The 20,888-nt window shown below is 36.6% G+C and overlaps 1 protein-coding gene and 1 long non-coding RNA gene across 8 annotated transcripts in view; one reads left to right on the forward strand and one right to left on the reverse strand.

Annotated features, from left to right (window-relative positions):
- Window positions 1-3,252: 3,252 nt before the first annotated feature.
- The window catches only part of tead1b (TEA domain family member 1b), an 80,868-nt gene continuing 63,232 nt past the window's right edge, over window positions 3,253-20,888 (forward strand). For 6 of the 7 annotated variants that reach the window (XM_082162063.1, XM_082162065.1, XM_082162066.1 and 3 more), the window contains exons 1-2: window positions 3,253-3,463; window positions 3,880-3,976. The gene's annotated coding sequence lies outside the window, so the exon portion shown is untranslated. Of the gene's footprint in view, window positions 3,464-3,591; window positions 3,748-3,879; window positions 3,977-20,888 lie in introns of those variants that run through there. The other variant, XM_082162064.1, reaches the window with a different exon arrangement.
- On the reverse strand, window positions 7,529-20,367 carry LOC309493026. Its single transcript, XR_014203770.1, has 2 exons — window positions 18,593-20,367; window positions 7,529-12,389 (listed from the first exon to the last, which is right to left on the reverse strand). It is a non-coding gene; the product is annotated as an uncharacterized lncRNA (long non-coding RNA).

The following is a 20,888-nucleotide window of genomic DNA, read 5'->3' on the forward strand; positions in this document are numbered from 1 at the left end:
AGCATTGATTTACTTGGATTTTGTGTTGCCAAAAATCTGTAAATGCATTATTGACTGATGTACTTGTTCCTCAAAGGGCCAAATGTGGCCTTTAATGTTACTAGCTAAGAGCGCCGGCACAGCGGCTCAGAGATTTACAGTATGCCCTCTGTGTTCAACGGCAACCATTTGCTTTGGCATTGTTCTTCACGGACGACATTTCCACCTGGGTTCACAGACACGGAGGGATTTTCATATGGCCGCTTTCCACCAATCCAATCTGTTAGGGCAGCTCAGCTCTTAGATAAGGCAATGAAAACAGGCTCTGATGTAAGGCTATGAAGCCATTTACAGTCCTCTATTATGCCGGGATCCTTCGCCGAGGCTTCCTGGATACACAGAGCTAATGTTTAACAAGGAGCTTGTGAAACCCTTCTGGCAGATGACCCATGACGGTGAATGAATCACTGCACTCAGGTGTTGGAGCTGGAAGGGGCAGACTGGCTCCTCCAGGGCGAGCTGGATTTGCATAGATAAGCCTTTTCCCTTTTGATGCTTAATAGTTTGGTACTGAAGGAACAGACACCATTCGCGAAGATGAGAAGCGGCTGATAAGATAAGAAAGCCTTGGAAAGCAGACGTGATGCAGATTTTACAGATATAGCAGGGGAAAGGGAAGCACTGCACTAAAGCAAAAGTCATTATTCACTAGTAATTAAACTTTAAGGGCTTCAATGAGGCTATTTTATATGTATAGGTTGCATTTAATGCTATACTTTTACCATTGTAAAAGAGAAGCCTACTAATGCACATGTGCAGTGTGATCATAGAGTGTGATGCTTAAAAAACACATAAATCAAACGAACGGCATGAAAAGCAAATATATAAATTTCGATGGAAAATATGATTATATTTGGTCCCCAAATTCTAAATAATCTTGAATAATCAAGATTTTTTTTTATGAATTTGAATGGAGTTTCCTATGCTCATCACCATCCTGCATTTATTTAATTAAAAATACAGTAATATTGTGAAATAAAAGAACCTATATTGTAAATTATAATTCCAGTGTAACATTATCCTATATAATTCATTCATTGCTGCTCAAGAAGCACTTATTATTATTATCAATGTTGACAACAGTTGTGCTGCTTCATATTTATGTGGAAACCATTATGCACTACCATTCAAAAGTTCAGGATAAGTGAGATTTTTTATTAAAGAAAAGGACATAAATTAATGCTTGTATTAAGCAAGGAGGACACATTCAATTTATATATATAAAAAGACATTTATAATGAGAGAAAAGATTTATATTTCAAATGAATGCTGTTCATTTAAAGTTTCTATTCAGGAATCCTGGGGAAAAAAATGATGCATTTTCCATATTAAGCAGCAAAAACTGTCAGCATTGACAATATTAATAATTGAGCATAATATCTGATAACAATCGAGCAGCAAATCATCATGTTAGAGTGATTTCTAATGATTTCTGAAGGATCATGTGACACTGACAACTGGAGAAATGATGCTGAAAATTCAGCTTAAATTTAACAATATATTGAAATAGAAAATGTTTCTTTTAAATTTTTTCTTTTGATCAAATAAGTGCAGCCTTGGTGAGATTAAGAGACTTCTTTCAAAAACATTAAAACATCTTTTGACTGGTGTATTTAAAAAAAAATCATATATGATAAAAAAATAAATTAAAATACAGTTATTTAGCCTACTGTAATCAGAGAATACAGTAAAATTCTGTAAATTAAATTACAGAAACGCTACTGTAAAAAATACAGTAACTGGCTGTCAACCCTGCTGCCAGTATTTTACTGTAAAATGTACAGGTAATTTTTAACAGTGTATAGCCTACTAATATGAACAAAACAATTTGATTTGATGGTTTGAATTAAATTACTATGTAATAATAATTAGTACGACTAATGTTAAATGACGTGAAGAATGTTTAGTACAATAGCACTCACTGTAATGCAATTGCTGACTAAAACATTATACATTATTACTTTAATGGACATAATATCACTCCAGAAATACCATGGTAATCATTGTTTCCAACAAAATACAGTGGTATGTTTTTTTCTGAAACCTATTATAAATTAAATAAAAAAGTGATCTCCTTTATATAATGCAAGATGCATTGACTCTTTCTGATATTCCAAGCACTTTGGTAAATATACAGAACAGTAAAAAAAAATTTTTTTTTTTTTTTTTTTTATGTATTTGAAAGTCTCTTAAGCTCACCAAGGAAATATTATTACAACTTAAATGAACTGGTTTCTTTTGAAAATGTAATTTATTTCTGTGTGAATTTTCAGCATTATTACTCAGTGTCACATGATCCTTCAGAAATCAGTCTAATATGCTGATTTGCTGCTCAAGAAACATATTATTATTTCTAAACAGTTGTACTGATTCATATTTTTAGTGGTAACTGTGATTTTTCCTCAGGATTCTTTGATGAAGAACAACATTTATTATATATATTTTTTGTAATATTTATTAATTTCATATATGTCTTTACTGTCTTTTTGGATTAATTGAATGTGCATTTGCCAAATAAACTTTTGAAAGGCAGTGTATCATGAGATTAAGCAGCTAAAACTGTTTTCAACATTGATAATAATAAGAAATGATCTTAGAATGATTGCTGAATGATCATGTGACACTGAAGACTGGAGTAATGATGCTGAAAATACAGCTTTGCGTCACAGAAATAAATTACATTTCAAAACATATTACAACAGAAGCGAGTCAAATTAAATTACTTTCAAAACTACTTTCAAAAACATTTAAAAACATTAATGTTTGGAAACATTAATGTTTTATATATATATGTATATATATATATATATATATATATATATATATATATGTATATATATATGTATATATATGTATATGTATATATACTGTATATATATATATATATATATATATATATGTATATATATATATATATATATATATGTATATATATATATATATATATATATATATATATATATATATATATATAACAAATAGTTCTACAGGGATATACAGTAAACAATTAAAACCTCGAAAGAACTATAATTACATTGATCTGAATCGATATGTTGCAAACAAGTGGGCTAGAAAGTATAAACAAGCCAGCGCTGTCTCCCATTGGAGGATTTCTCGGACGTGTCCTGTGAGGTCATCCCCATGGATGTGGGAGAAGCTGCGGGATGACGCCAGTGACGCTCCGCCCTTCTGCAAACTCGACGCTCGCGTTCATTTCATTCCTGCTCTCATTCCGAGCATTCTTCGCATCTCTATCGGTGCGGCGGAGATTCACGTTCACATTCCCGGCCGGCCCCAAAAAAACACAAGAATAACTTTAAACACAGTTTGCATAAAAAAAAAAAAACTATACAAACCCACACTAGAACAAAAACAAAGGGGCCGAACTTAAATGTTGATATAAATAAAGAAAGCGGACGTTAAGGTAAGTTTTAAGGTAATTAGCCCTTAATGGCTTAATATTGTATGGATTAAGTTAAAGCAGACGAGCAAATACAAACTGTGTTGCGTGATTATGACTATTGATAGGTATGTAACAAGAGGGGTCGGGCTCAAAGTATCTTTTCAATGGGATTTTAGTGCGACGCTGCAGCAACAGGGTGCTGCTTTCACTTTGTCCACTGACTCAGTCTGACATAGCACGAAAATCTTTGACATTTTTCACATTTTTTTGCTAAAGAAGCTGACCTTGCGCGCTCGCGCTCTGCAGTAAGTCCTGCACATTTACACCAGAAACAATACGCGTCGTTTTGGGGAACGTTTTTTGGACATTGATTATTGCATGAAAAGAATTTTTGGACAAGATGACGGATCCAAATGTTGCTGTTTTCTCCTCCATAGTTGGCTATTTCGGAGCGGTGCACAAATATATCGAGGAGAGACTTGTTGCTCGCGCATCTTTGGCGTTTATTCTCCAACTTCTGTTCAGATCTCAGCCGTAAGTACATTTGACTTTTCTCCTCTTTATGTATTTGACTTACTGTACGTGAACTCTTGGCATCTTACATCTTACATAATTACAATGGTTGTTTCGTTGTTTAACACGCACAGGAAAATACATCATATCCTTAAGCTTATTTAATATCTGTGTCTTTTATTTTAAAAACAACAACATCAACAACAACAACAACAACAACATTGTGTACTCGCACTTTACTTGACAGAGTTACTCTTGAGAAACTTTACTTCTCTGTTGTGCAGTTTAAAAGTTTGTCCAAATCTGCTATACAATTCTAGCAGTAGTTGACATTGTTTTTAATGTTCCTACTGAGAATCTGGCTGCTATTCCTCTGTCATTTCCTTTGTTGGGAATGCCCGCCCTGTTTCTTATGGACTAATGTCGTGCTTCAGCGTGTTGTATTTCGACTTTTTAAGCGATAATGCCGGTTAAAATATAGTGTGTCAGTTACAGTGTGTGTGTTTTAAAGTATCTTATTCAGAAACGCTGTTTCATCACAAGCAACGAAACTATGACGATAGTAACAGCGTAGCTTAGCCTAGCAATTCATCAATGACTAGCTTTACCAACTCCACACTAACTACTCCATGGCATTATTGCTCTTTGACGTATTTAACAGTTTCACTCTCCATTTGTGAATTCATTAGTTATGAAATCACATATGCATCGCACCTCCAGCTGCCTAAAATCAAAGATAAAACGAGCTGTGAGTTTCACTTTTCAATATTAATTCTGGGTAACACTTTATTTTACAGTGTCTGTTACATTACATGCAGTTACTATAGTAATATAACTATAAATGATGCATAATTACATGCAACTAAACCAAACCAAACTCTAACCGTATAGTAAGTAGGCTACATGTTGTTAATGGTACTCAGTACTTAAATATATAATTACAGTACACAAAGACACCTTAAAACCCACACTTTACACTTAAAGTGTAACTGAATTTGGTAACACTTTATTTTAAGGTGACATATTGTGACATGCACTCACTTTAACAGTAAATTATAATTACAAGTAACTAACACTAAACCAATCCCGGTAGCACTTTATTTCACAGTGTCCTTGTTATATTTTCTACATGTACTTACCACAGTAATAACGGTAAATTATGTATAATTACATGAAACTAACCCTAAACCAAACCCTAATCCTAACCCTATAGTAAATACAGAAATCTATAATTACAGTGTAACAAAGACACTTTAGAATAAAGTGTAACCCTAACTGTAACTCTATAGTTAACATGTAGATGTAGATAATTAATCTTATTCAGTAAATTTTTGAGTAATTACAATGTATCAACATCCACTTAAAATAAAGTGTGACCTTTTTACTTTTTACACTAAAAATGTATTGTTATTGATTTTTTTTCAAGTCAATAATATTAATATATATATATATACGACTGAATCAAGCTGACTATAGTAGGCTACTTAATTCAAAGTCATTAAGAGTCAGATCACACTGTCAGCCTACTAAAATTGTTGCCTTAAATAAGTAGGATCAGTGATGCCAAAGACACAGTCCGTATGTTATTTTACTATTTTGGCCACTTGGATGTTATATATGATGAAATTGGAGTTCACATGCTTACAAGAGGAGGAATGACAGAAATGATTATGAATTGATGGAAACTATTACTGTGCAGGTAGAAATAGGATTTTTTAAAATATTTTTTTTTTTAAACTTTTTGTCAGTGTACTATGAGAACACAAAGCAGCAGTTTCACTTTTTCTTTCTAATGCAAAATGTTTAAAACTGCGGACCCTTGCCCTGTTCTGGACTTTAATTCTTTACAGGAAAACAAGTTCCCTATTGTGCGTTTTGGAAAAAGACCTCTTTTCTTGCAGTTAATTATTGTCTTATATTTCACATTGGTCTCTTTTATAAAGAAGGGTCCGAGCGACACAATGTGTTGTTTGTGTCCTCTAACTGAGCCATTATCATGTACTACAGTAAACAGATTGACTTCCATCTGATATACGCCCCTGACATACGGTATGACAGTGATGAGAAGCAAATCTGCTTGTTGTGTAAAATAGGCATAGGAATAAGTGCTTTTTTTGCTCAGTGTTATGCAGTGCGCGCATAGACCTGTTGAACACGCTTGCTTGACATTTTCAAGTCAGAGAATGAAACATTGTCTCACACTGAACCCATCAGTTGATGTTGAACATCTGACTCTTGATCAGATGTGGTTAGAAAACAGAAGAACCTTATCAAAGTTAGCCATATCCATTGGGATATAAAAAAGTAAAGCATAAACCATAAAATAAGAGTGGAAATAATTTTATGATGCAGTGACTAAAGTTTCAAACTTAACCTTTACTTTAGTTGGCTGTTTTAATTTGTGTTAACCGGGTTGCTTGAGTGTAGGTTTCATTGTAAGGTATGTGCTGTTACTGTATTATTATAATTTATGAATGAGGAACAGATTGTCATTTTGAGCACCACTGATAGATGAATTCAGGCAAACCAGCGCTGCCGGTGATCTTTATATTGCGTACAGCCTCTCTAATATACATTGCACATTGAGTAGCCTATGCATTACACATAATGAAGCTTTAAATAGTTATTTATTGATCAGAACACGGCTGACAAAAACTCTAAATGAGTTATTAAACTACAGTTTTTTTTTTTTTTTTGAAACCGCATTTAGCTTTGCAAAAGTACCACATTGCCCTTTCAAGCTACAATCTCTGTTAAGGAAAATCGCATATCACTGTCCATAAATAATGAATTTGAATCAGGAGGGGAAAAACATTAATTTCAATACTTTCTGTTTCAGTGGTGCTCTCCGGCGTGGCTCAGGAAGAAAGCATTCTTTCAGTTGTGAAATGAGAAGAGAATAGGTGCATTGCTCAGACATAGTGGATTGGGTTACCTCTGGGAATGGAGGATTGTGGGGGAATGGGAGCGTACAGAGAGAAGCTATTGTTTTTCCTGTTGCTGAGCCGGGGAGGAGTGTGTGTGTGAGGCTGTTGAATTGTAGAAGGCAAACAGTTTTGCGCTCAAGCAGACATCTGGTTTAGACCCTTTCTGCACCTGTAAGAAAAAAAAAAAAAAAAAAATGCAAATATGAACGTTTGCTCTCGCGTTTCCCGCTCAGGGAATCCTGGCTAACACTGTGCCCGTCATTCGCTGTCCAGGTCGGGCTATTGTTATGCCAGCAACAGGCGGCAGCGGTCGTGGCACCATATGGTCCATGTATGCTTCAGATAAGATATCTCTTCACTCGGCTTATCAATGGCATTTTAAATCGCTTCATATTTGAGTCGCTAACTTTCTGTTGGCCAGCATTGACATGTTTGTTCCAAGTTGTTTCTTTTAAAAGGATGAAAGATCAAAAAGTTGAGCTGAAGTCAGAGTATATTCAGTCTGACTGACATCCTGCACGCCAAACAATAGCATTTCCTCGGTTTGTATTTTTTATGTTCCCGTGTGGGATGTATGCTAACAGTCCGTTGTGAATTTTGTGTACGAGCGACTCTAATGGAAATCAGATAATTGAAATATTTTTAGTAGTACTACAGCAAACTGTTGATTTTCAATTTGTGTAAATCAAAATCTCCAGCTTATGACTTCCATGAGCATATGATCTACTGCTGTCGATCTTCTTTTTTTACCCCCGTTGGAAACATCGCATCATTCTAGTGAATTATTTCAGGAGTTGTTTTGAATCATGTCCAAATTAGCAGATATTCTTGAATCAACACCTGGGCACACTGAAAACACACGATTCTAGCGTCTCTAGGCGTATGTTCTCTCTTTTATTGACTGCATGTGATTTATGTTCAGTCGGTGGGCAGCGTGGAACAAATAGGTTTATAATGGCGACGCATATGAAAGAGGGTTTACCTCAACAAGGCTGAAAACAGATATGAATGAACCACACAAAAGTGCCTTTGCCACTTCTAGAAGCAGCTAACTCACTTTGCTGTGCTCTGTGGTCAGGGGTAATGTGAACTACTAAACTCTGCTGGGAGACAGACCAACACAAACAGCCACGTCCTGTGTGTTTTACTCTTCATAGGCATCATTTCCTATTAGAATCTATCTGTGGTCATACAGGAATCAAGATTATCACGGGAGGGGTAAAACAAATCAAAGCCATGGAAAATATTATACATTCGTGAGGTCCTTGGAAGGGAAGGTCCTGCGTTTAATGATTGGCATAATAGCAGGCGTATGTTAAAAAGGAATTCTGTATTATATTCAGTGAATAAAAGGATGGATATGTTTGGCAGCCATATTCTTGTCTCTTCTCGCTAATCCAAACAGCTGTTGTAAATAAAGAGCTGAACAAATCAGATGCTGTTTTATACAAACCCAAGTATTGGTCACTCTTTCCTGATTGATTTGATGGTCTTCGGATGGATCCTCTGCTTTTGTTTGTAACACAATGCAGTGTTTTGAAGAAAATGAATCGCATATGTTGGATGGAGAAAAAAAGGAAGTGTGTCACATTGAAATGAAAGTTGGTTATTAACATCAAATTGACTAAAGTTTGACTCTTTTACAGTTGCCATGTGCATCAAAACCGCAGCTGCTACAATGACACCTTTTACAAATGAGCGTCCATCAAGTGTGGTTCTTTGTTCACTAAATGCATGTTTTTCATACTAAATGAATTTAGATGATGCAACACTACTGTCAATCTGTTTTTAATGTTTCAGTGCTGGAATTGCTGAATTAAGCTTTGGTTGTTATTCATTGTTAAACAGTGTAAAATCAACTGCCTTTGCCCTGTTTCCTCATTATACATAAAAGTATTTTAAGTTTGGTTTTCTTTCCCATCAGATTTAACACTTCATTTTTGTCGCAAGCCGTATCTATTATCCGTGAGAAGTGTGAAGTTAAAAACCAACACATTAAAATAACTAATATACTAAATTCCACAATACCAAACACCACGATTTGAGAAACTGATACCGATAACGCTGACATTTTCTCAATACCAAACACAAATCTTTTTTTTTGGTATATGTGAAATATTAATAGCCCTAAATAATGTAACACATTAATCAACTTTATTATATTATTATGCATGTTTCTTAAACTGTGCACAAAGGCTATTTCTATTTCTCGGCTTATAACTTGTGGTGAAAAGATGACAAACATAGACGCATGTGCTCTGTTTCACACTGGCCGCTCAAGCAGAGCTTACTCATCCCACTGTGAAATGTTCTGCTGAAGTCGCGTTTGCAAAGTTTGTTCCGATCGATCGGCTTGGTCATCTGCATTTTCAGCATCCGACTCGGACTCGAACTGATGTGATAAAGCTGACAACATTATTAATAGTTTTTATAATTGCTTTGGAAGCTGAAGCTCGCGGTTATGGTAAGGGGCGTTACGTTTTCGACACACGCTTGAGGTGTTCGGCCAATCACAATGCACTGGGTGGGGTGCTAACCCTAAACCAATCAGAGCACACTGTGCTTCTCACAAGGAGGAGCATACTGTACATTTAATGTACAGTATCTAAACAATTATGTATTTTTTTAACATTAAAGCATGATAACATTCTATTACACCCAATACACAAAATAATGATCTTTGAAAATAGCATCATATGACAACTTTAAAGCGACAAAAGTGATTTACTTTTTGTATTTTGTTGTTTGGTTAACATTAATGACACAGACAGCAGAGGGTATATTAGGCTGCTGTCACTTTAAGACCGAATGCATGGATCCAATATAATGAAATGCTGCATTCATGCCATGTTGTAATTACCGTAGTCTCAAGATGACACCACGTGATGTTATATTCGGAGCTGTTCATGTCCTCGGGCTGGGAATTACCACTAGCAATGCCTAAATGAATCTGCAGTGATCAGGTGGTACAGCAGTCATGTGGTACAAGTAGGAGCTCTCAGACAATTCCCATCTTACAAGATGTAATTACGAGCTCCACGAGGACGTGAACGCTTTTTACAAGTTGAAATCACGTAATTACAACTAGTGGTCGACTGATATATCGCCAAGGCCGATATTTGGCATTTTTAAAATATTGGCATCGGTCAGTACGTTTTTCTGATTGGCCTGATGTGTTAGAAGCAGAGCTTATTTTGGCGGAGCTGAGAATGCCAGCACCTGATTGTTTATGGTCTCGGTTTAACAGTCATATCTAATACGTTATTTGACAGAACTGTTAGACAAAGAAAGTAAACGGTATGCGAAAAAAGTAAAGCGTTTGCTTTTATATTATTAGTAACAGACAGGCAAACTAAAAGGCTATGATACTTTCTCATTTACCGTCAACATTCAGCAAATGCTCATCTATATCATTTAAACAAATCTCTGAATATCTAATAAACATTTAATTTCAGCTGTGAGATTTAACATTTAAATGCAAAAAAAATGTGAGATCTTGTGAAATGTGCATTTGTAGCCTGCATGAACGTGTTACTGTGTGTGACGGTCTGTCTGTGCGAAGTGAATGCGGACAGGAGAGTTCAGCTTCACTGGAGACGCAATCAACATACTTTAAATCCTTAATTGTAAAATATGCTGCACTGTATCCAGTTGCCCACTGTGTCATATTCATGTCATTTTCACTGTGTGCTGTATGTAAAAATGTGTGTTACCTTGTCTTTATTTGAAAAAATATGATTACCAGTGTACACAAAATTACCAGATTGCTGAGTGCCCTGTCACAGGGTTTACTTCATTTTATTCACATATTCATGTATTTTTAAACAATTACTTTATTTGTGAAAAATACTGTTGTAGGATTGCAGATTCAAGAAGTTGTCATCTAAAGTATAAGCATGTTTATTTTAAAGATGAATTTTTTAAATTTATTTTATATTAATTTATAATTGATTAAATATTGATTTAAAATAAAGATAAATTATATATGTTATATATGTGACCCTGGATCACAAAACCAGTCATAAGTCGCACAGGTATATTTGTGGCAATAGCCAACAATACCCATTGTATGGGTCAAAATTATGTTTTTTTTATTTTATGCCAAAAATCATTAAGATATTAAGTAAAGATCATATTCCATGAAGATATTTAGTAAATTACCTACCTTAAAGATATAAAACATTTATTTTTGTAAATGTATAGTACAGCACAAAAATGGACAACTTTAAAGGCAATTTTCTCAATGTTTCGATTTTTTTGATTCCTTCAGATTCCAGATGTTCAAATAGTCGTATCTCGACCAGATATTGTCCTATCCTAACAAACCATACATCAATGGAAAGTGTATTTATTCAGCTTTCATATGATATATAATTCTCAATTTTAAGAAATTGACCCATGTGACTGGTTTTGTGGTCCAGGGTCACATATATTCTAAAATAATATCGGCCATCGGCCACAAAAACAACAACATCGGTCGACCACTAAACATGCGGTAATTAAGACATGGCATGAATGCACCTATAAGCCATAAGCACCTGTGTTTACTAGGATGCTCACCGAGACGAGCATTTTTACATACTTTTGCGAAACCGGTTGTCTGGAGTCTAAGCATGACCCACGGTAAATTGATTCTCCAAGGGAATAACTGAGTGTGGTCTGCTGTTTAGTTGTAATAACAAGCCTGTAAAGAAGCTGAGGTAAATTGCCACCAAAATGAAAAGCTGGCTCTTAGCCACTGACGTCATGTAAGTAAATGTGCTTCAGGACAACTGCCATAAAATGACTGCCAGCTACGGAGCACACCGTGGTCCTGACGACCATTTCTGCAAGTGCTATTCATGTTTACCTCCAACTGTTGGTAAAAATGTTAATCAAACATCAAAAAATTCTGACTGCAAACAGTGGTGGTGATTGTGATGGACTAAAATGCTCCAGAGCAATTTGAAAACACAGACCACTTTAGTTTGAAGTTTAATTGTCGCATGATTTTGGAGTGTTCTCTAAGTAAACATTGGTATTAGAAGACATTTTCTGCCAATTCAAGAGCATTTTTGCTTGTTGTTAAACCTGAAAAGACTAGCGAGACCATTCACCACGTTTCAAAGTTAAAGCCTTGTAACTCAAACCAGATGGAGGGCTTAGTCAGTTCAGTGGAAGAAATTAATGTTGATACAAATGGCATCTGAACATCTTAAAAATAATAATCAAAAAAAAAAAATTCTGAAGGACTATCTAATAATATCGTGCCCTTCAGCTGTCTTTGGCGTACTTAAATGTTGTATGTTCTTATTCAAGCTAGTTTTTCCATGACCAGACACATGTGAAAAGCAATCTCTGATCCATGAATCATTAGATGAGTCAGTTCCTGAAACCGCCATAAACCTCCAAGTTCTTGGCCACAGCTGAAAGCAGGAAATCCAGGCTTCAATAACTTCCTTTCCCAGAGCTGGCCACGCTAGTGGTTAGTGCGCCCTGTTCCTTGCTAGCAATAGGAAGATGTACGCCTGTGGAACAAAAACACTCAGTCACTTCATTTACTGAAACTGTGTATAATTTGTGGCCTGTATTCAAATGTCGAGCGTCCAGGATCTCTGGCACCGTATTCTGTTCTTCTCCGTCGTAATAAATCCCTAGCAGGCCTTTCATTAATTGCTGCTGCATTGTTATCATGAGCGGCGGGGCCCGGGCAGATTCCCTTTGCCTTGGAGCTGGCCTGGATTTACAGGGGGAAGATACAGACTTTAAGATACCTCTGAACATTAGTATGCAAAGTTGACCTGCTCAATGAGTTTGAAATCTTGCTACAGTGCGGCCTTCGGCTTTGTAAACACCGCTTAACCTCTCCAATGCCTTATGCAAATACTAAGAGTTCCAGGGGTTGGGTTTTTTGTTTAATATAAAGGTTGCAGTTGCTGGAAACATTTACTATGCCATTCAACCATTGATTTTAAGGTGAAGCTAACTCCACCCCAAATTCTTTCTAAAATATTAGATATTTTGAGAAATATCTCAGTGTCTTAAGTCAATGCGTTCCAATGTTGTTTGGCTGTCAACATTCTTCATATCTTCTTTTGTGTTCTGTGAAAAAATTATTTCATACAGGTTTGCTGACAGAATTCTCTAGGGCTGCATGATTAATCGTATTTTCATTGTGATCACGATTTCTGCTTCTCTCAATTATTTAAGCATAATCGTCTGTGATAGCTGCAATATATCCAACTGTTCTTATTTTTTTTAATATGCAGAGACACCTATAAGTAAGGCATTTGTGTCAACAGTGGTGCTTTCTAAACATTGCTCAGTTTGTTTGAGCAGCTCGAAATGTCTACTTGTGGCTCAGCCAATGGCGTGAGTGTGGGGGCGGGACTTCCTGTTTTTCGAACAATGGCAGGCAGAATCAGTTTTTGCAATACAGCAAATAAGTTACACACTTCAACTCTACTGATTATTATTTAAGATAAAAACAGTCAAGTATAGTTACGTATAAGTGCATTAGAACAAAAGTGGTAACCTACAAATGTTTCAAGGATTTTTTTTCTGTTTGATTGGACCCATTAAAAATGACTTTTGTTGGTGGAACCAAATATTTTCCAGATTAAATTTTTTTTTGGACTTGAATTAACTCTTTTTTGGGGGGATTTTGTAGTGTTTGCAGCTGAAGGATTTTGATGTAGTATTTTGACACATCATGATTTTATTTGATCACATCACACATTTTTAAAACGTATATATCTACATTATAGAAATTACACAAAAAATAATTGTCATTTTGGCCCTGTTTACTCCTGATATTAAGAAGCATTTTGGTCGATCGGATCACAAGTGGACGACGCTAAATACAGGTTTAAATGGGGTTTTGATTTTGAGCTTGTCCACTTTCGACCACTTCCAGAGGTCGTGGAAAACACATTCGACTGGATTGCTTTTGTAGTGTAAACGCTCATGTGATCGAATGTGTTCAAACAGCCACAAAAGACCGTCTTCTCTCCGTCTACTGACCTAATGCGCAACATTATGGTAAGAGCTCTAGCCAGACGGGATTTAAACTTTTTTGGCTGGGGACCCAACTTTAGTTTTAAGACAAAAAACGTACCAAGCACAATGTTCTCTCACCATTCCTGATTTCTAACACACACTCAGAGCGTTCGGCTGATCTTGCGGCTTCAGAGTAGAATCGAAAGCTGATGATCTCCATATGTTTTTCTGTTGTCTCTGGTCGCGTTCATATGTAAATTGTGTGAGCTTATTTAGTCCATTACATTGAAAGATCTAAAAAAAAAAAAAAACATACATTTACCCGCCCATAGACCCTCTCCTTGAAGAAACCAGGACAGAAGTGGTTAAAAGTGGACAAAAGAGACGGATTAAAACACCAGGTGTGAACGGGAATGTGTCTCCCTCGTCTGCTTGTGATCCGATCGACCAAAACGCATCTTAATACCAGGTGTAAATAGGGCCTTTGATCTTATATTAGAGGTTTTGAAAAACTTTTTTGTAATACGGTCAGGGTTGGTTGTCTGTGAACTTTTTGAAGTTGTGCTCTTTTGAAACAGTATTTTGAAATAACGTTGCTTAACCTGACCAGACAGGGTTTTTTTTCCTTAGCGCAGAGCCCATGGCTGGGTCTCATCTGGTCGCCGCCGCTCATGAGGCACCAATAAACACGGCCGCATCCCTTTGCCGATGGATGACAAACAAACAGCGTGTCAGAAAATTCCATGTGACCTTTCCGCCATTAGTGCTGTGTTGAGAAGAAGTGATTTATGACAGATGGAGGTGCACTCCAAGCAGACGCTGTCTTTGACATGCTGGGACTTGTGAAATGCAGATGGCCTCTCTGCTCATCACTGCCATTTCATTCCTCATGCCTCACCGCATGTCGCTCGGCCCGTGTCCTCGGCTTTGGCTGGGAAATCTCTTATGATAAGCAGGTTTTATTCACAGCTTTTATTACCTGGCTTTTATATGCACTATTTCCACACTTGGTTGTTTAGCACCTTCGCAAGTTGGGACGGTGGAATTCAAAGCGTATTGTGATAGACATGCTTTTTTAAAAGGTCACCCAATGCATCCAAAAGAAGGTTGGAGGTATAATTGAATTATTTATGTGTTTTTTTTTGTTTAGCTTTTTTGTCATATTATGTTAGTACTATTTAAAGCAATACCTTCATTTCATTCCAAATCTGATTATTTTCTTTTGTGGAACACAAATAGATATTTAGCATAATGAATTTTCGTGCTTGTCAATCGAATTTTCATGGTTTATTCTTGATAATTACATTGTTGTCTATTCAAATATGGTGCATCAGAACATGTCACTTGTTTATTGTGTCTTGTAATATGTGCATATTCATGTTGCATGAACATGATTTAAAATGACATTTATGTGTATTCCTTACACAAAGCTGTTGTAAAGCTGCAGTGTAGACTTCTTTTTAGTGTCATTTTTTTGGGATCGTCATTCACTTTCCTTGTATGAAAAAGAGCAGAATGAACATTCTTTAAAACAACATGAGGCATGAGGGTGAGTAAATGATGACAAAATGTTAATTTTTTTGTGTAAAATATTACTTTGAGCCTCAGGCAGGAAATGGGACTACTGCCTCTGCCCTTCCTTGTGCCATCGGTGTGATGGGCCAAACATTGCACATAATTGTGGCGCATTGGAGGCAGGTGGAGAAAGTTGTTTTGACAGGCCCTGTAAATCAATCCAGCTCTCTGCCCAACAGAAATTGATCCCAAAGCGGCCCGTAGTTGCAGCACCAGGCGGTAGGCTTCAGGCCTCAGGTTTGAGTTGGATCCTATCAGACGGTTTCACCGCATCTCACCCCGCCGGTTTAAAGAGGCATGAAATAAACGCTTGGGTCTTGCCAGCAGGAGAGCGCCAGTGGCCGTCCACTCCACTGGACCTTTGCTGTCTGCTTCAGAAGATTGGTCGTGAGAGACTCTGTCATTGATTCATCAACGCTCTAGGACTTTAGATTTATTCATGAAACCAGCAGAAAGATCCAGTACAAAACAGATCAATTGATTTTCTCTTCTGCGCAACCAGAGATTCTTGTAGAGTTTATAGACTTTGGGGAAAAAGCATTTTTAATGATATTTATATACCTGTTTGATTTAAAAAATGTTTTAAAAAGAAACAAGAAAAGTGAAAGAAAGAGATATCGCAACACTAATAAGTAAGTTATATGCAACAAGGAAACTGATAATTGGCATTTTGATTTGATTTTGATCAAGGTAGACTTTGGTTTCTGTGAAAATATGTTATTATGCAAACAATGTTAATGAAAATCGAATGGTCCTTTTCAGTTTCGACTCAAAAATTAGTAAAATTACCTTTCAAGGTTCATGTGTTGTACTAAAGTTGTTTCGCACATTCCAGCGATAATGAATTTGTTAGGAGGACGAATGTGGCGTGTGGAATCTCTGTTATGTCTCGCTGCTGCTATGAATATGCATAATTTGATGCTGCTTGTTCCAAACAAGCATACTTTGAAATACTTCAAATTTCCCAGCAATAATGCACAATATGCGGTATTTAGTAATTATATGGTAATTATAGTTCTTCACTCAGAGACCTGAACTACTGCGGGTCATTACAGGGTCAGCGAAAGTCGTTGACTGAACCATTATTGCACCTTCAGAGATAACGGCACAAAAGGAGTCCACACAGAAAATTACATTTCAGACCTCTCATCTTCTATTTCATTACCCCGGCCCTGTGTGATGGCTGAAATTGGTTCTCTTCATTTAGGGAGCCAAATTCCTGCTTAGCTAGAACCTGAGTGGTTTATGTAATCTGTCGATAAGTGTCATCTCCCATCATGGCGTGTCGCAGCCATGGGCCGCTCTCACCATGGCATTGACTTGTTGCCTGCTTCCTCCTTTATCTCGCTAATAAGACCATTTCCATGGTGCTGGAGACGGGCAGATAGGAACATGCAATTATTTGTTAAGGCTGCAACTGTTTCCACAGGTGACATTCCTGCCTCTTAGAAGCTGTGATAATTAGTGTTCTAACAGGCTGTGGCACACTAGACTTTGGCTTTGACAGGCTTGTGACCAGAGGCAGAGATGTAGGAAGCCGGTCGCACTAAAGTTAGTGGAGAGAGCCACTTATCTCGCACCTCTGAAAGTTCTGCGCTGTTGCTTCGGCCTCCGAACCCAGCGTTTAAAGTTCAGATAAAGAGAAATGTGCTTATTTTCAAAGTCGACTAATCTGTGGCCCTGTTTACACCTGCTATTAAGATCGGATCACAAGTGGACGAAGCTAAATACAGGTGTAAATGGGGTCTAAAACGTTTTGAGCTTGTCCACTTTCGACCACTTCCAGAGGCAGTGGAAAATGCATTCGACCGGATTGCTTTCTCTCCGTCTACTGATCTGATGCGTGAACATTATGGGAAGCGAGACGGGATATAAACTTTGTCGGCTGAAGACCCAAGTTAGATTTGAAGATGAAAAACGTACCAAGCACAATGTTCTCTCACCATTCCTGATTTCTAACACACACTCACAGCGTTCGGCTGGTCTTGCGGCTGTCAGAGCAGAAACTAAAGCTGATGCTCTCCGTGTTTTTTTCTGTCGTCTCTGATCGCGTTCATAAGTAAATTGTGTGAGCTTATTTCGTCCTTTAGATCGAAAGATCTGGAAAAAAAACACATTAATTTACCCGTCCATAGACCCTCTCCTAGAAGAAATCAGGACAGAAGTGGTTAAAAGTGGACAAAAGAGTCGGATTAAAACACCTGGTGTGAACGGGAATGTGTCTCCCTCGTCTAGTGATCCAATCAACCAAAACACATCTTAATACCGGGTGTAAATGGCCTGTGTGTTGCCTGAACGACTAGTTGACCAATCAGTCTGAATCGGAAGCCCTGTATAAGTGGTCTGGTTCCAGGGTGTATTTCAGCATTTTTTAGCGGTTTAAACAATGGCATGCTTTCACTTGAAATGCTTAAACTAAAAAAAAAATCAGGTTTCAATATGAACTTGATACGTTTCTCCTCAGATTCTTTCAAGACCTAATTATTTGAGCTATGTTTTCTGTTTAAATGACTGAATTCAATTTAATAGATTTGAATAACACTCTTCAGAATATGTATTATTTCAAAGCAGCTATACAGTGAATTGGGCCTTGCAATTCCCAGCAAACATGCCAGAAGAAAAACTAGAGCTGCTTGTAATCAGCACCCTCCGAATTAACAGAGAAAGCTCTGCAGTTATCCACATAATTCATAACCTCGCCATAGACAAAGTTCTGCGCATGCATTGCCCCTTGCAGTTTTATAATGCTTTCGTGTAGTACTCTCTACTTCATTTAACGAATTTTACCATATTTAGATTTCTTCCACAGAAAGGATCTGTTAATTATCCAGAAGAGTTTGATGTAATAGTGACAAGTTAATGAACATGCAAATTGGTGTTTTCGGTATTAGACATTGTGAAATGATTAAAATGGCTGTGTGATACCTTTTGAGACCCGGAGCAGAGCGCACAGCACTACAACAAGAGATGCGCCAACACAAATATGCTATTGAAATGCAAATTCCCACCACAAAAGAGTTACCTCTTAAAGAGCACATTTGTAAACAATATTTGAGATAGACCTTATTTAACCAATATATGAATTAGCATACGCTAACAATGCAATATGTTCAATACTCCAGCAGAAAAGCATATTACATTAATTCAATTTACTCACAGTAGTACTAAGCAGGTTTATACGTTGTTCTCCCATATGTGACTCGCTTTTCCTGGTTTTAAATAATCAGAATAATCGCACCATGGAGGCATGTGTTCACTTTAATGACAGTGATGAAACGCCCCAAAAGACATGTTTCAATGCTCTCTGTGTCACCTCTCAAAGGTTTTCTCTCTTCCGTATCCCGAGCTCTGGAGTTGTTGTGGCAGAGAGTATATAATGGCATCTAGTTGTGGAGGAGGCATGTTTGGGCACATCCTGGCTCAGATGTGCTGGTGTGCTGATGCTGACACACTTGAGCACACTAACACAAAAGTGCTCACGTATACATGCACATGTTTGCATAGAGAGGTAGAGCCGTGAATGAGTGTGGACGTCTGTAATGTGTGCAGAAGGTTAACAGTGCCTCAGGCCACTACAGGGAACTACAACTTGATTGGCAGCTGCCATATACTGTAATGAAGAATGGAGGGGGGGAATTCAAAATAACAGTGTGATCATAATCATGATCATTCTTGTCATGCAAGTTTTGAACAAAAGACTGAAAGCATATTTATTGAGTCGCTTCCTAGAAGCAGTTGTCACTGTAAATATAGTATTTTTGGAAATTGTAAAGAAAGATTAGTGGAGTACAAGAAATTACTTTTCCTACTTCATGTTTAATTCAACGTGTTACTTGCCATTTCTTTGTAGTTGTTTGTGAAATATTCTTTTTTTTCATTTAACATGATAATTTGAGAAGCAGTGTTATTTATTACCATAAATCCAACAAGGTCATGCTTGATACAGTTCAAGGCAATAATATCTTCTGCATCCCAGTAAAATAATAACATTCAAAAACATCTTTTTATGGATCTGTTTATTCACAGAATGGTTTTACATACTTCAGTAAGATGAACGCAAAAAAGGGGGCATTGAGATGAAGGACTAAATCTCATCACAAATATTTCAACATCTGATCCACTTTCTTCAGTGAATGAATTTTGGGCTGGGAGAAGCAGCATTTGGAAAAGGAAAGGATAAATTAGCAAAAAGGTTTTTTCCTTTAAGTATTGCGTGTATGTGTGCACTCCGCACAACTTGCAGGTGCTCACATTGTTTGAGCACAGAGCAGGACTTGTTTCTCCATTATAGTGTAATTTTTAATGAATCAAAATGGAGAGCCTTCCAGCTACATCCTTTTTCACTCTTGCCAAAATGCATTTGTCAAGGCTTTTTGGCTGTGTGTGCCTGTGAGTGCCTGTGAGCTGCTGCACCATAAGGAAATCTCACTTTGTCTGACATTCTGCAATCTTTGCAGTAGTTTACTGCTTTCTGTGAGTTACATCTAGTCCTTTCATCAGGTAAGATTATAAAACTTTTGCATTAGATTCTGGATGTCGAAAGAAAGCGTTTGCCGTAATGGCTGCATGTGTGTATCAAAAGCACTTAGTGGTCAAGACGCCATTTTACGGAGGTATTAATACATTATAAACATCATATAAATCATATACACTTTAAAAGAGATATTTAATAATATCTCTCTCTGTCTCTCTATATACTTACCTTGCAGCATACAGAATATTTTGTTTAGTTTTTAATGTTTTAATAAAAAAGTAGTACATTTTATGATATGATATTTTAATTGGCCAAAGCATTACAATAATCATCACCTAATCACTATCGACAAGAATATCAATATCAGTACATCCTTAATATTAATAAAAATAACAATATTGATAAGTCCTCTCACAGCTCCTGGCTGGATAACACAACCACAAAGTTAGAAATACAGAAACAAGACACTTCACATCAAATTTGTATTACAAATTCCAAAATTAAGCTGTTTTGTAATGAAGTATATCTAATCATCTTGTGTGAAGTGAAATCTAAGCCAAAAATGGCTGCATGGCATTGTTTTATTTTAATTAAATTTGTTTTTATATCAATATTTAACTTTTTTTTAAGCGCATACTCATGTTTACTTTGTTTTCAATGGTATTGGTACTACTCAAATTCTATTATTGTGACAGCACTAGAAAATATTTAGGTGTAAAAACTATTTTGCTGAAATTTTGAATTTCCTCATGAGGTAAACGTCCTCGTACTGTATTTTTCAATTCAGTGTCTCTCAAGTGTCTCTCAGACGTAAATTGAATAAGCTCTAGCAAACGTTTTACCTATTGTTTGTGTCTATTTAGACAAGACGTGTAAGAACTGACAGTTTGCTGTGAAATATTTCTGAGAGCACTTACAATTAGAAAATGACCTGATATAAAACAAAGTCTATTAGAGTTGTCTTGCTAAATGTTGTTCA

The sequence above is a fragment of the Leuciscus leuciscus genome (genome assembly GCF_965113295.1).
Source record: "Leuciscus leuciscus genome assembly, chromosome: 2".
NCBI classification, from domain to species: Eukaryota; Metazoa; Chordata; class Actinopteri; order Cypriniformes; family Leuciscidae; genus Leuciscus; species Leuciscus leuciscus.